The sequence below is a fragment of the Mus musculus genome, chromosome 6 (assembly GCF_000001635.26).
Source record: "Mus musculus strain C57BL/6J chromosome 6, GRCm38.p6 C57BL/6J".
In the NCBI taxonomy this organism is placed as follows: domain Eukaryota; kingdom Metazoa; phylum Chordata; class Mammalia; order Rodentia; family Muridae; genus Mus; species Mus musculus.
This window is the reverse complement of record NC_000072.6, coordinates 86,554,502-86,565,965: the sequence shown is the minus strand read 5'-3', so window position 1 is coordinate 86,565,965 and position 11,464 is coordinate 86,554,502. Positions and strand designations below refer to the sequence as shown.

Genomic DNA, 11,464 nt, shown 5'->3' with positions numbered 1-11,464 from the left:
TTGTCTTATAGAGCATCATCACTGGATCAGGATCTGCCACAGTGATGGTGCTCTGTAAGTTACATTTGCAAAAACTCTATTTCCCAGTTGGAGAGAAGACTTGGTGGTTAAGAGTGCTCACTGCCCTTGCCGAGGAGCAGAGCTCAGTTTCCATCCTACCGTCACCTATAACTCCAACTCCAGCAGATCCAACACCACCTTCTCTGAACTCTGTGGGCACTGCACATGTGTGAATACATACACACAAAAACAACCTTAAAGAAAAAAATCTCTAAAATCTACCACTTGCATTCATTCACAGGCTCTGAATGGACATGAAGTCTACTAGTATATATGTAGCTTGTTACTCAAACCAGAAAGAACTTCATCAAGAGGGACCTAATTTATCTGTTGCTCAGAACTTTTGCCTACACGGTGTGTTCCACATGAAGGTCAGCTTCCCTTCATTGTTTGTGGCCAGCAGCAGTAGTACTAAGATTATACAAATATACCTGGCTTTCTTTTACTTTAAATCCAGGCAAGAAACTTACTGGAATTAAAATTCCAGCTGTCAAGGACAAAATTGGGATCCAGTGGGGTTACCCCTTCATCAATATTCCCCAGTATGTGTGGGCTGGAGGAAGTGGCTGCTACAGTCAGCTAGTTGTTTCTGTGGTGTTGGGATCAAGCCCAGGGCACTGAAATGCTAGACCAGTGCTTTCTGCTAAGCTAGTACCAAACCTGTCATTTGTTTATTAACAAAGCAGAATATTCTGTTTGCATGAGTGGTGAACCCAGTATAATGCAGTCCTTTATCCGGGTCTGCACGGGAAGTCTGCAGAGCCAAGGGCAGCAGTCTCCTCACCTCAGTGCACTACAGCACTCACCACCACATTCACTACAGCACTCACAACCACATTCACTACAGCACTCACCACATTCACTACAGCACTCACCACCACATTCACTACAGCACTCACAACCACATTCACTACAGCACTCACAACCACATTCACTTTTTTTGTTTTTTTTGAGACAGGGTTTCTCTGTATAGTCCTGGCTGTCCTAGAACTCACTTTGTAGATCAGGCTGGCCTCGAACTCAGAAATCCGCCTGCCTCTGCCTCCTGAGTGCTGGGATTAAAGGCATGGGCCACCAGGCCCGGCCCACATTCATTCTTGACCACATTCAGACATTGGTCCACTCTCTGATGTGCTGGGAGAAGGGGAACAAACATCAGGGCACATCTACACGTGCAGCTCACCCCAGCCCTGGACAAACAGAAGGAGGAATTCAGAGTATGGAGCCAGCCAGGACCTCACAAGGAAAATGTCTCTTCAATGACGGTTTAGACAGCTATCCAAATGAAAGTAGAGGGCAGAGAGAAAGCTTAACAGGTAAAGTGCCTGCTGCCAAGCCCCATGACACACACACACGCTGGTAGCACAGTGGAAAAAGGCTGAAAACTATCACATACACACACAGAGACACAGAGACACATACAGACACACACAGACTAAATTTAAAAATACACAGCTGTTTTTAAGATTTCCTTTACTTCTTTCCCTGTGTGTCTATAAGCCATATGTGTGCAGGTGTTTGAGGAAGTCAGGAAGAGTGTTGAATTCCCTGTAGCTTCCAGGGATGGATGCTGGGAATTGATCTCTGGTCCTCTCGAAGACAAGCAGGCACTCTTAACACTTCTGCAGCCCTTAAATTTAAAAAAAAAAAAAAAAAAAATCAAGACTCAAGACTTAACCACTCTTGACCTAACAATAAATTCCAGATTGAACAATTGTTGAAATTTAAATGTTCAAATTAATAAGTTAAATACATATAGTACTCAAAAGAATAAAAAGCCATTTTCTATAATTTCAAGATAGAAAAGCACACTTTATTCCTAAACATTGGTCTCAAAGCAGAAACAATTCTAAGGCAAAATATCTGAATGCCAAAAAATATAAAACCTACAGGCAGAAAACAACTGCATAAACAAAGCTGAAAGGAACTTGGGCTAACTTATAGCTCATGAGCATTAATAAGAGAATCAATTAGAAAGTTGGGGATGTGGCTACATATCTGCCCAGTGTGCACATGTAAAGATGTTAACCTTAAGCCAGAAATGGTGGGGCAGGCCAATAGTCCCAGTACTTGGGAGGCAAAAAGAGCATTAAGGCCAGCTTCAGCTAGCTACAGAGCTTTGAGCCTGAGACAAAGTCAGACAACAGGAGACCCCTGGTTCAACCTTTTACAGTCAAGGAGGTGAAAACCAACTCATGTTTCTTAGCACTTGTCTGGCATATGTAAAGCCATGGGTGGATGCCAGCACTACAAAAAGAGTTCTACAGGAGTAACTGTCTCAGTTTACTAGAATAAGCATTTTCCTTAGCTTAATTGATGATCCTTCATAAAACCCTTTCAAAAAGGTGCCATTATTACCCTTCCTTACCATGAAGAACTGAGGGACACAGGAAGATAAATGACTTAGCCCAGGTTAAGCAATCCAGCTCCACAATCACATCCGGAAGCGTGGTGTTACCAGACCATGTTTCCACCTGTCAGTGGAGAGCACATGGAAAGACAAGACTCAGTGTCCTTAGAGCCACAGGGAAACCACCAAGCACGCTGGTATACACCTTTAAGTCCAGCACTCAGCAGGCAGAAACAGGTGGATCTCTGTGAGTTGGAAGCCAGCCTGGTCTACCCAGTGAGTTCCAGACTAGCATGGCTAGACAGTGAAACATGGTTTCAAAATCAACAACCTTGAGTGCTTCATCATACATGGTACTGTATGACTTAGAACATTTTCACACAAGTATACTTCCTGTATACTAAGCACATTCCCCACCACTACTCTCCAGTTTCTTACCCACTCATTAGAGCCTTACACATCATATATACATACATGACTTTATGTACAGGAGTCTAGAAACCACATATGAAAGAAAACACAATATGGTTTTTTGTTGTTTTGTTTGTGTGTGTGAGACTGGCTTAGCTGGAGAATGGTTGGCTTCAAACATACTGTGCAGTCCAGGCTAACCCAACTTGAACTTTACCTTCTTCTATTTGTTTGGGGGGTTTTATTTGTTTGGTTTTGGCTTTTGAGATACCATCTCATGTAGCCTAGATAGATCTTGAACCTACAATGTGCACAGGCTAACCTAAAATTTTTGTTTGTTTGTTTGTTTGTTTTTTCAAGACAGGGTTTCTCTGAATAGCCCGGCTACTCACTTTGTAGACCAGGCTGGCCTCGAACTCAGAAATCGGCCTGCCTCTGCCTCCCGAGTGCTGGGATTAAAGGCATGCACCACCACACCGGCAGAATTTTTTTTAAAAGATGTATTTATTTATTTTATGTATGTGAGTACACTGTAGCTGTACAGATGGTTGTGAGCCTTCATATGGTTGTTGGGGATTGAATTTTTAGGACCTCTGCTTGCTCCAGTTAAAAGCGTTCGCTCTGGTCCGTCCCACTCGCTCAGTCCCTCCTTGCTCTGAACCAAAGATTCATTTATTATTATACGTAAGTACACTGTAGCTGACTTCTGGTGCACCAGAAGAAGGCATCAGATATCTTTGTGGGTGGTTGTGAGCCACTGTGTGGTTGCTGGGGTTTGAACTCAGGACTTTCGGAAGAGCAGTCAGTGATCTTACCTGCTGAGCCATCTCTCCAGCCCCTAGCCTAGAATTCTTAATCCTCCCGTCTCCGTGCTGAGTGCTGGGATTATAGCTATATGCCAATCTTGAGGGAAGCTGATTCCCTGAACTGGTGTGGTGCACATGCAATCCTCTAGCTCTGCTGCTCCACTGCTCAGACTCTCTCATAAGGTGACAGTGGGAGGGGTGCAAAGATGTGAGTACTAGAACACTGTGTGCATAATCACCCAAAATAAAGCAAAGAGTAGTCTATATTCAACCACTCAATGCTTAAGCATCAAGTGTATGCATGAACTGTTCTAAACGAGCTGAGAAGTACTAAAAAGGAGAAGAAAAGGCATCCCCTGGAGCTTGGATTCTATTGGAAGGAGGTAATAAATAAATGATAAAAGCATGGACTCAAACAGTATAAAATATTACTGATAAAACAAAAAGGGAAGAGATATAGGACCTTTAAAATATTAAACATGAGTGGTGGCACATGCCTTTAATCCCAGAACTTGGGAGGCAGAGGCAGGCGGATTTCTGAGTTCGAGGCCAGCCTGGTCTACAGAGTGAGTTCCAGGACAGCCAAGGCTACACAGAGAAACCCTGTCTTGAAAAAACAAACAAACAAACAAACAAAAATTAAACATGAAATGCATTGATTAAATACTATGAAATAAATGCCTAGAACACTGGTCAGGAGACTGGGAGAATAAAGAAAGGAAAGATATTATATACATTGTGTGTGCGTATGTTATGTATGTACATACGTACAAATAATCTGGAGCAGGAGAGGCATGCACTCTCTGATGGAGTTGCACCCTGGTATCTAAGAGCATTTATTTGGTACAGCACAAGAGGGAAAAGTCTGTAGGACAGCTGTCTCAGGACGTAAACAAGGAAGAAGAAGGCGCAGTTGATAGGTTTTGCCCACACTGGTCAATTGTTAGCTAGTACTTGGACCAGAGGAAGAAATCTGAGCCCAGCCCATATGGGAAAAGGCTTTGCCACTTTCCCATGGGTCCAACAAGGCTTTGGTCCTTGCCCATGTCAATATACTAAAGACTTCATCTGCTCCCTATAACCTATTCTGTACTTGATGACATGAAAAGGTGTCTTTTGTTTATTTTACATTTATTTCTATTAATTATATATTATTTATTATATAGGATCTATGTAACCCTGACTGGCTGAAAACTGGCTATGTAGACCAGGCTGGCCTTGAACTCACAAAGATCCTCTTGCCTCTGCCTGAGTTTTGGTATTAGAGGTAGATGCCATGATCCCAGGCATGCAAAGGTGGAATTGTTGTTTAAAGGGTTTTTGTTTTGCTTTGTTTTATTCAAATGTGTATAGATATTTTGCCTACTTGTATATGTACAATGCACCAGGGGGGCCAGAAGATACGGATCTCTAAGAGCTGGAGTAGTGGCCAGTTCTGAGATACCTTATAGGTGCTAGGAAATAAACTTAGATCTTTGAGAAGAGCAACCAATGCTCAGGGCTGAGCCATCTCTCCTGTCCCCAAAAGGGATCTTTAATATTCAAGTTAAATAAAATCAGCCATCAAAGCAGATGGGGCCCCAGTGCTGGGAGGGAGTGGGCATGGGCTCCCACACCTAAACAAGACGCTCCCTGTGCCTGACATCCACAGAGAAGTTAGTTGTCTCCAACAGTCTCACTGGGTATATGAACTACACTTCAGGGGAAGCCTCATGCCCAGCAGTAAATGGCAAATACAAAATGAATTCAAAACATTTTAAGACTTTTTGTCTTATATTGCTTTGTTTGGGCTTCTTTTTGTTGTTATTGGATGTGTGGGGAGGATCTGGAAAGAGTTTGGGGGAGGGGAATTGCAATCAAAATATATGGATTTCTCTTTCCTTTTTTGGTTTTTCAAGACAGGGTTTCTTTAAAAAAAAAAAAAAAGATTTATTTATTTTATAGATGTGAGTCTCTGTTGCTGTCTTGAGACACACCAGAAGAGTGCATCAGATCCCATTACAGGTGGTTGTGAGCCACCATGTTTTTGCTTGGAATTGAACTCAGGACCTCTGGAAGAGCAGTCAGTGCTCTTAACTGCTGCTCTTAACTCTCCAGCCCCAAGACAGGGTTTTCTATGTAGACCCGGCTGTCCTCAAACTCAGAGCTCCACCTACTTCTGCCTCCCAAGTGCTGAGGTTAAAGACTCAAGCCACCATGACCTAAGGAAAAAATTTAATTAAAAAATATAATAAATAAAATCAACCAGATATGGTGATGTTTGCTTGTCATCCTAGTCGCCGGGTGACCCAGGCAGGACGATCTCAAGTTTGAGGACAGCTGGGTGACACAGCAAGACCTGGCCTCAAGACAAGCAAAATCACAAAAGGGCCTGTGCTCATAATCTACTAATAGCTGGAAGAGAGGGACAGCCCATAGAAAGGCAGAGCATTAACAGAGGTCTCAGCAGAGTACCATGCTGATGGCCCTCCTACCCACTTCCTCCACCTCCAGTGTGTTACAGAAGGGACTGGAGAACAGCAACAACAAACCCTTCAAGTTATTTCACAGTCCCTAAGCTCCCTCCTCTTCCCAGAAGCCAGGCTAGGGAGTCTGAAAAAGGTGAAGGCAACTCTTGCGCACGCTCGACTGGCCAGGAAGAACGACGCTGCAACAGGATCCTTCTGCACACGTTTATTGGGAGAGCTTGATTGTAGAGGCGAAAAGACTTCGAGCCCAGAACTGGTGCTGCTTTTATAGGCCTAGGAGGGGCGTGTCTCACACCCGGATTGGTTATGCACTAAGCCTCATTTGCATGTTCCTCATCTGATTGGCTACTCTCTCTCAGTACCTTACAGAACCTCATTATCATACCTCATTTGCATGTCTCACATCTGATTGGTTATACTCTCAGTACCTTACAGAACCTCATTATCATGCCTGGGCCAGGCAGTGTCTTTGCAAAAAACTTTACTGCATATGTACACATTGGTTGTTTGTCCAATCTTATGCGTGGTGGCCAGCAGTAGTCAGTGCCACTCTGCAACGGCACATGTGGCTTCCCACAGGCAACCCTCAGCAAGCTGGATGGGATGAGAAAGACAGGTCCCAGGAAGCACACTGAGACCCCTAGGGTTTGAAGCCAGGCTATTTAGCTCCTTACTTCTTCCCTCCTGAGCTCTAGATGCCTGCCGAAAGCAAGACTGACACATCACAAGGAGGCAAATGGCCTCAGGGGACCTGAGCTCTTCCCCTAGCACACAAACAAGTATCTGGTTCTTCTGTGGGTGGTAAGCACAAATATCAGACCTAGCATTAACTACTCCTTTCTTTCCTCCTCCATATAAGCCATTAGCTACTTCAGTAAAGCTGACTCTTGCTCAGCCCACTCCACCCCATCCACTGCCTTGCCACAGCTACTCCAGAAATGCAGGATGCCTTCACTATGGCTGTCCAGAAAGCTGCTTGGAGCCAAGTGTGAGCTTACAACTGCAGCACTTGAGAAGCTGAGGCAGGAAGATTAACATAAATTTGAGGCTAGCTTAGGTGAGCTCCAAGGCAGTCTAAGCCTCAGAGAGAGATACTATTTTAAGAAAAAAATTTACTGGAGATCACTGAGATCCTCAGTGGGTAAAGGCACTGGTCAAAAAGTCTGTCAACCTGAATTCAATTCAATTACCAGAACTTGCATGAAGGAAAGAGAGAGTCTGCACAAACAAATTGTCCTCTGACCCCCCACTCACATGCTGTGCGCTTGCACATAGGCACACACACACACAGACACACACACTCACATGCACACAATAATAATACTTTTTTAAAATAAAATTAAGATTAAGGGTATAGCTCAGTTGGTAGAGTGCTTGCCTAGCATACATGAAACCTTGAATTCAATGCCCAGCATCACATAAAAGTTGGACAAAGTAGCATCTACTTCTAATTCCAGCACTTGAGAGATGGAAGACAACGTCAGAAGTTCAGCGTCATCCTCAGCTACATTAGAGTTCAAGGCCAGCCTGAGCTATCTGAGACAGACCGCCAAAAAGGAAGACAAACACATTTTTATCATGCTCTACTCTATGCTACTTACTGAACTGAGAGCAAGGTTCATCACGGTACAGCTGCTCTGCTGACCACTATTTATGCAGGCTTCATCTAGAGAGAAACTCGATCCTCCTAAGCTGTAAGACAGGAGTCTCGGGCTGGAGAGATGGCTCAGTGGTTAAGAGCACCGACTGCTCTCCCAGAGGTCCTGAGTTCAAATCCCAGCAACCACGAGGTGGCTCACAACCATCCGTAATGAGATCTGATGCCCTCTTCTGGTGCATCTGAAGACAGCTACAGTGTACTTAGATATAATAATAAATAAATCTTTAAAAAAAAAAAAGACAGGAGTCTCTGCATAGTACAAGACCAGGGCCTCAGTCTGTCTGACTTCTGCTCCCTCTGTGGTCTTTCAGTAGGCAGACAACACACGCACACACCAGGCCTCCAACATACTCAGAAGAAAATATCTACTGAGAAGGGCACAAGCCATAAGTAAGTCAGAGAAAAACCAGGCACTAATCCTTCTCTGGCAGTCTCCTTCCCTCCATGCCATCTTTGTTAAACATGTATACACTGAGCAAATATTATCTCATGACTATAGGTTAAAATCATGAGACACCTCCTTTTTTCGAGAATTCTTTTCACTAATACCAGGTGTGGTGATGCACACTCTTAATCCTAGCACTTGGAAGGCAGAGGCAGGTGAATGATTTCTGTGAGTCTGAGGCCAGCCTGGTCTACAGAGAGTTCCACAACAACCAGGGCTACATACAGAGAGACCCTGTCTCAAAAACACAAAATAACAAAAAGATACTTTTTGTTCTGATCCTTCCCAACCTCTGCTTTTTTTTTTTTTTTTTTTTGACTTACTTATTATATGTAAGTACACTATAGCTGTCTTCAGACACTCCAGAAGAGGGCGCCAGATCTTGGATGGTTGTGAGCCACAATGTGGTTGCTGGGACTTGAACTCAGGACCTTCAGAAGAGCAGTCAGTCAGTGCTCTTAACTGCTGAGCCATCTCTCCAGCACCCCCAACTGCTGCTCTTAAGAGTCTTTCTATCCTATCTTATTTGATGACCTTTTAGTGACCTGAGACATGCTGTCTGGGATTTTATTATTTATTATTTATTATTTTATTTTATTTATTTTAAGTGTATATGTTTTGATTGCATTATGTGTGTACATCATGTGAAGGCATTGGATTCCCAGGACTGGAGTTACAGCTAGCTGCAGGCTATCATATAGTGATAGAAGTTGAATCCAGGTCCTAGGTAAGAGCAGTCAGTGCTCTTAACTGCCAAGCCTTCTCCCCAGTCTCAGTGCTAAGTACTGGGGTCAGAGGCATGCACTCGCCTTCCCATCTAGCACTCTAGCTGGACAGCACTACCTTTCTCTTCCTAGATGAAGTCATACCACAGAGCGAAAGCCTCTGTAAGAGGAACTAAGCTGAGTATTGTGGCATCAATCTGTAATCCTAACATGAGAGTGGCTAAGAAGGATCATGAGACCAGCCTGTGCTATACAGTGAAGAGAGAAAAGGAGCATAATTCAAGTGGAATTAAGGAAGACTATGGATTCTCTAAACTGAGCCCTGAACTTGGCTGTGCAGGCTGCGAGGAGAGCCCTTAAAAGAGGTAACTTAACAGCCTAAAAGGTAGGGGAAAAAAGGAAAAAAAAAAAAAAAAAAAGAGGTAACTGGCATCTAGTTGCTCATAGGATAAACTGAAATAACATCAAAGAGGGCTCTGGGGACTGAGGGCAGCCAGACTGAAGAAGGAAGTCCTTCACTAGAGCACAGTAAACATATAAAACCCTAGAAGCAAGTCTCAAGTATGCTGCACAGCCACCAGGGTCTACATTTAAACCTGCTTCTCTTTCTTTTTTTTTTTTTATTAGATATTTTCTTTATTTACATTTCAAATGTTATCCCCTTTCCTAATTTCCTCTCCAAAAGCCCTGTCCTTCCTCCCCCTCCCCTTGTAAACCTGCTTTCTTTTCTTTTTTTTTTTAAAGATTTATTTATTTATTATATGTAAGTACACTGTAGCTCTCTTCAGACACACCAGAAGAGGGAGTCAGATCTTGTTACGGATGGTTGTGAGCCACCATGTGGTTGCTGGGATTTGAACTCTGGACCTTCGGAAGAGCAGTCGGGTGCTCTTACCCACTGAGCCATCTCACCAGCCCCAATAAACCTGCTTTCTTAATGCAAAGTTTCTGGTAAATCTCAAAAGCACTAGTCTGCAGTGGGACCTGACATTAAGGCCCTCCATGTCCTATAATATGTGGTCTGTCCATGTTTCTTAAACCCCATCCCAGGCGCACTCTTCATTCCCTTATTTGCTCACTTGGCTCCTTCATCTCCTTAAACTTTTTCTGACTTATCACATGACACACACTAAATTCCTAGGATCTCTTATTTTATTTATTCTGGGGTGCGGTTCATGCATGAGTGTTAGTGTCTGTGGAAGTCAAAAGCATTGGGTGCCCCTGGAGCTAGAGTTACAGGTGGATGTGAGTGCTAGGAACTGAACCTGAGTCTTCTGGAAGGGGTACATGCTCTTAACCACTGAGCTATCTCTCCAGCCCTAAAAACCAAAAAGGCTTCCTGGTCCTTCCTGGGTAAGGAGCTGACAAAGACCCCAAAGTCCATGTACCTCTGATACATGTTCCTCAGATGATGCCTGGTGTCAGAATCATCTGAAGGATGGTCAGCCTACACACCCTGGTTGTCACTCCATCCCTGTTAAGTAGAGTATCTAAGAGGGAAGCACAGGCTTCTACATTTGAATCCAGCCTCCACTCTCACCACCATAGCTCCAATCTGCTAAGCACATGAAAATGTATTTATTAGTGAATGCCTATTCTAACTGTATAATAGTTCATTGAGATCTATGGACTTTGGATCTGATTAATATCAGGGTGTGATTATTTTTATTTCTAAGTTGCTGTTTTGGTTTGTTTTATAATAAAGTTAATTAATTAATTTTTTTTTTGAGACAGGGTTTCTCTGTGTGACCCTGACTGTCCTGGAACTCACTCTGTAGACCAGACTGGCTTCAAACTCAGAAATCCCATACCATGCCCAGCAAAAGTTAATTTTTTTTTTAAAGCTTCAAAATCATCAAAGCTAATGGAGCAAACTGGCTGGCAGCCCTAGTATTAGTGAACTGTGCACAGCCAGAGTCCAGTTGGGTGTGAGTTAGTAATCTATAATGTAAGTATGAGTGGACTATGGAATCTAAGCAGAAAAAAGAAGTGGGGACATAAAGGATACAGAGTGCAGAACAGGGAAAGACAGAGCATCTTTGAAAACTAGCAACAGGGGCTGGAGAGATGGCTCAGTGATTAAGAGCACTGAATGCTCTTCTGAAGGTCCTGAGTTCAAATCCCAGCAACCACATGGTGGCTCACAACCACCATGAGATCTGACATCCTCTTTTGGTGCATCTGAAGACAGCTACAGTGTACTTAGATATAATAATAAATAAATCTTAAAAAAAAAAAAAAAAACTAGCAACAGTCACCAAAACCACTCCTACTCCTGCTTGGAGGACATATGTGCTTCACACAGGACAGATAACCACCTAGACCATCCCATCTGTGCCACATTCTCCAGCCTTCGGAGTGTTCTGTATCAACAAGTACTGTTTCTACTCTGACTCCTCTCAGCTTATAGTCGAGTCCACGGTATACACAAAAACACAATAAACCCCAAGAGGACTGGTGACAGCCAATCTCATGGCCCTGTGGCACGTCAGAGCCAGTTCTTGCCATAAACTCAAAGACCATTCCAGGCAGACACTCA

General features: G+C 43.4%; 1 long non-coding RNA gene across 2 annotated transcripts in view; it reads right to left on the bottom strand.

The window, feature by feature from the left end:
* Positions 1-1,516: 1,516 nt before the first annotated feature.
* 1600020E01Rik (RIKEN cDNA 1600020E01 gene) overlaps positions 1,517-11,464 on the bottom strand; it is a 37,120-nt gene continuing 27,172 nt past the window's right edge. For both annotated transcript variants that reach the window (NR_037960.1, NR_037961.1), the window contains exons 4-5: positions 2,429-2,534; positions 1,517-1,690 (exon numbers count right to left, since the gene is read on the bottom strand). This is a non-coding gene — a long non-coding RNA (RIKEN cDNA 1600020E01 gene). The remainder of the gene's footprint in view (positions 1,691-2,428; positions 2,535-11,464) is intronic.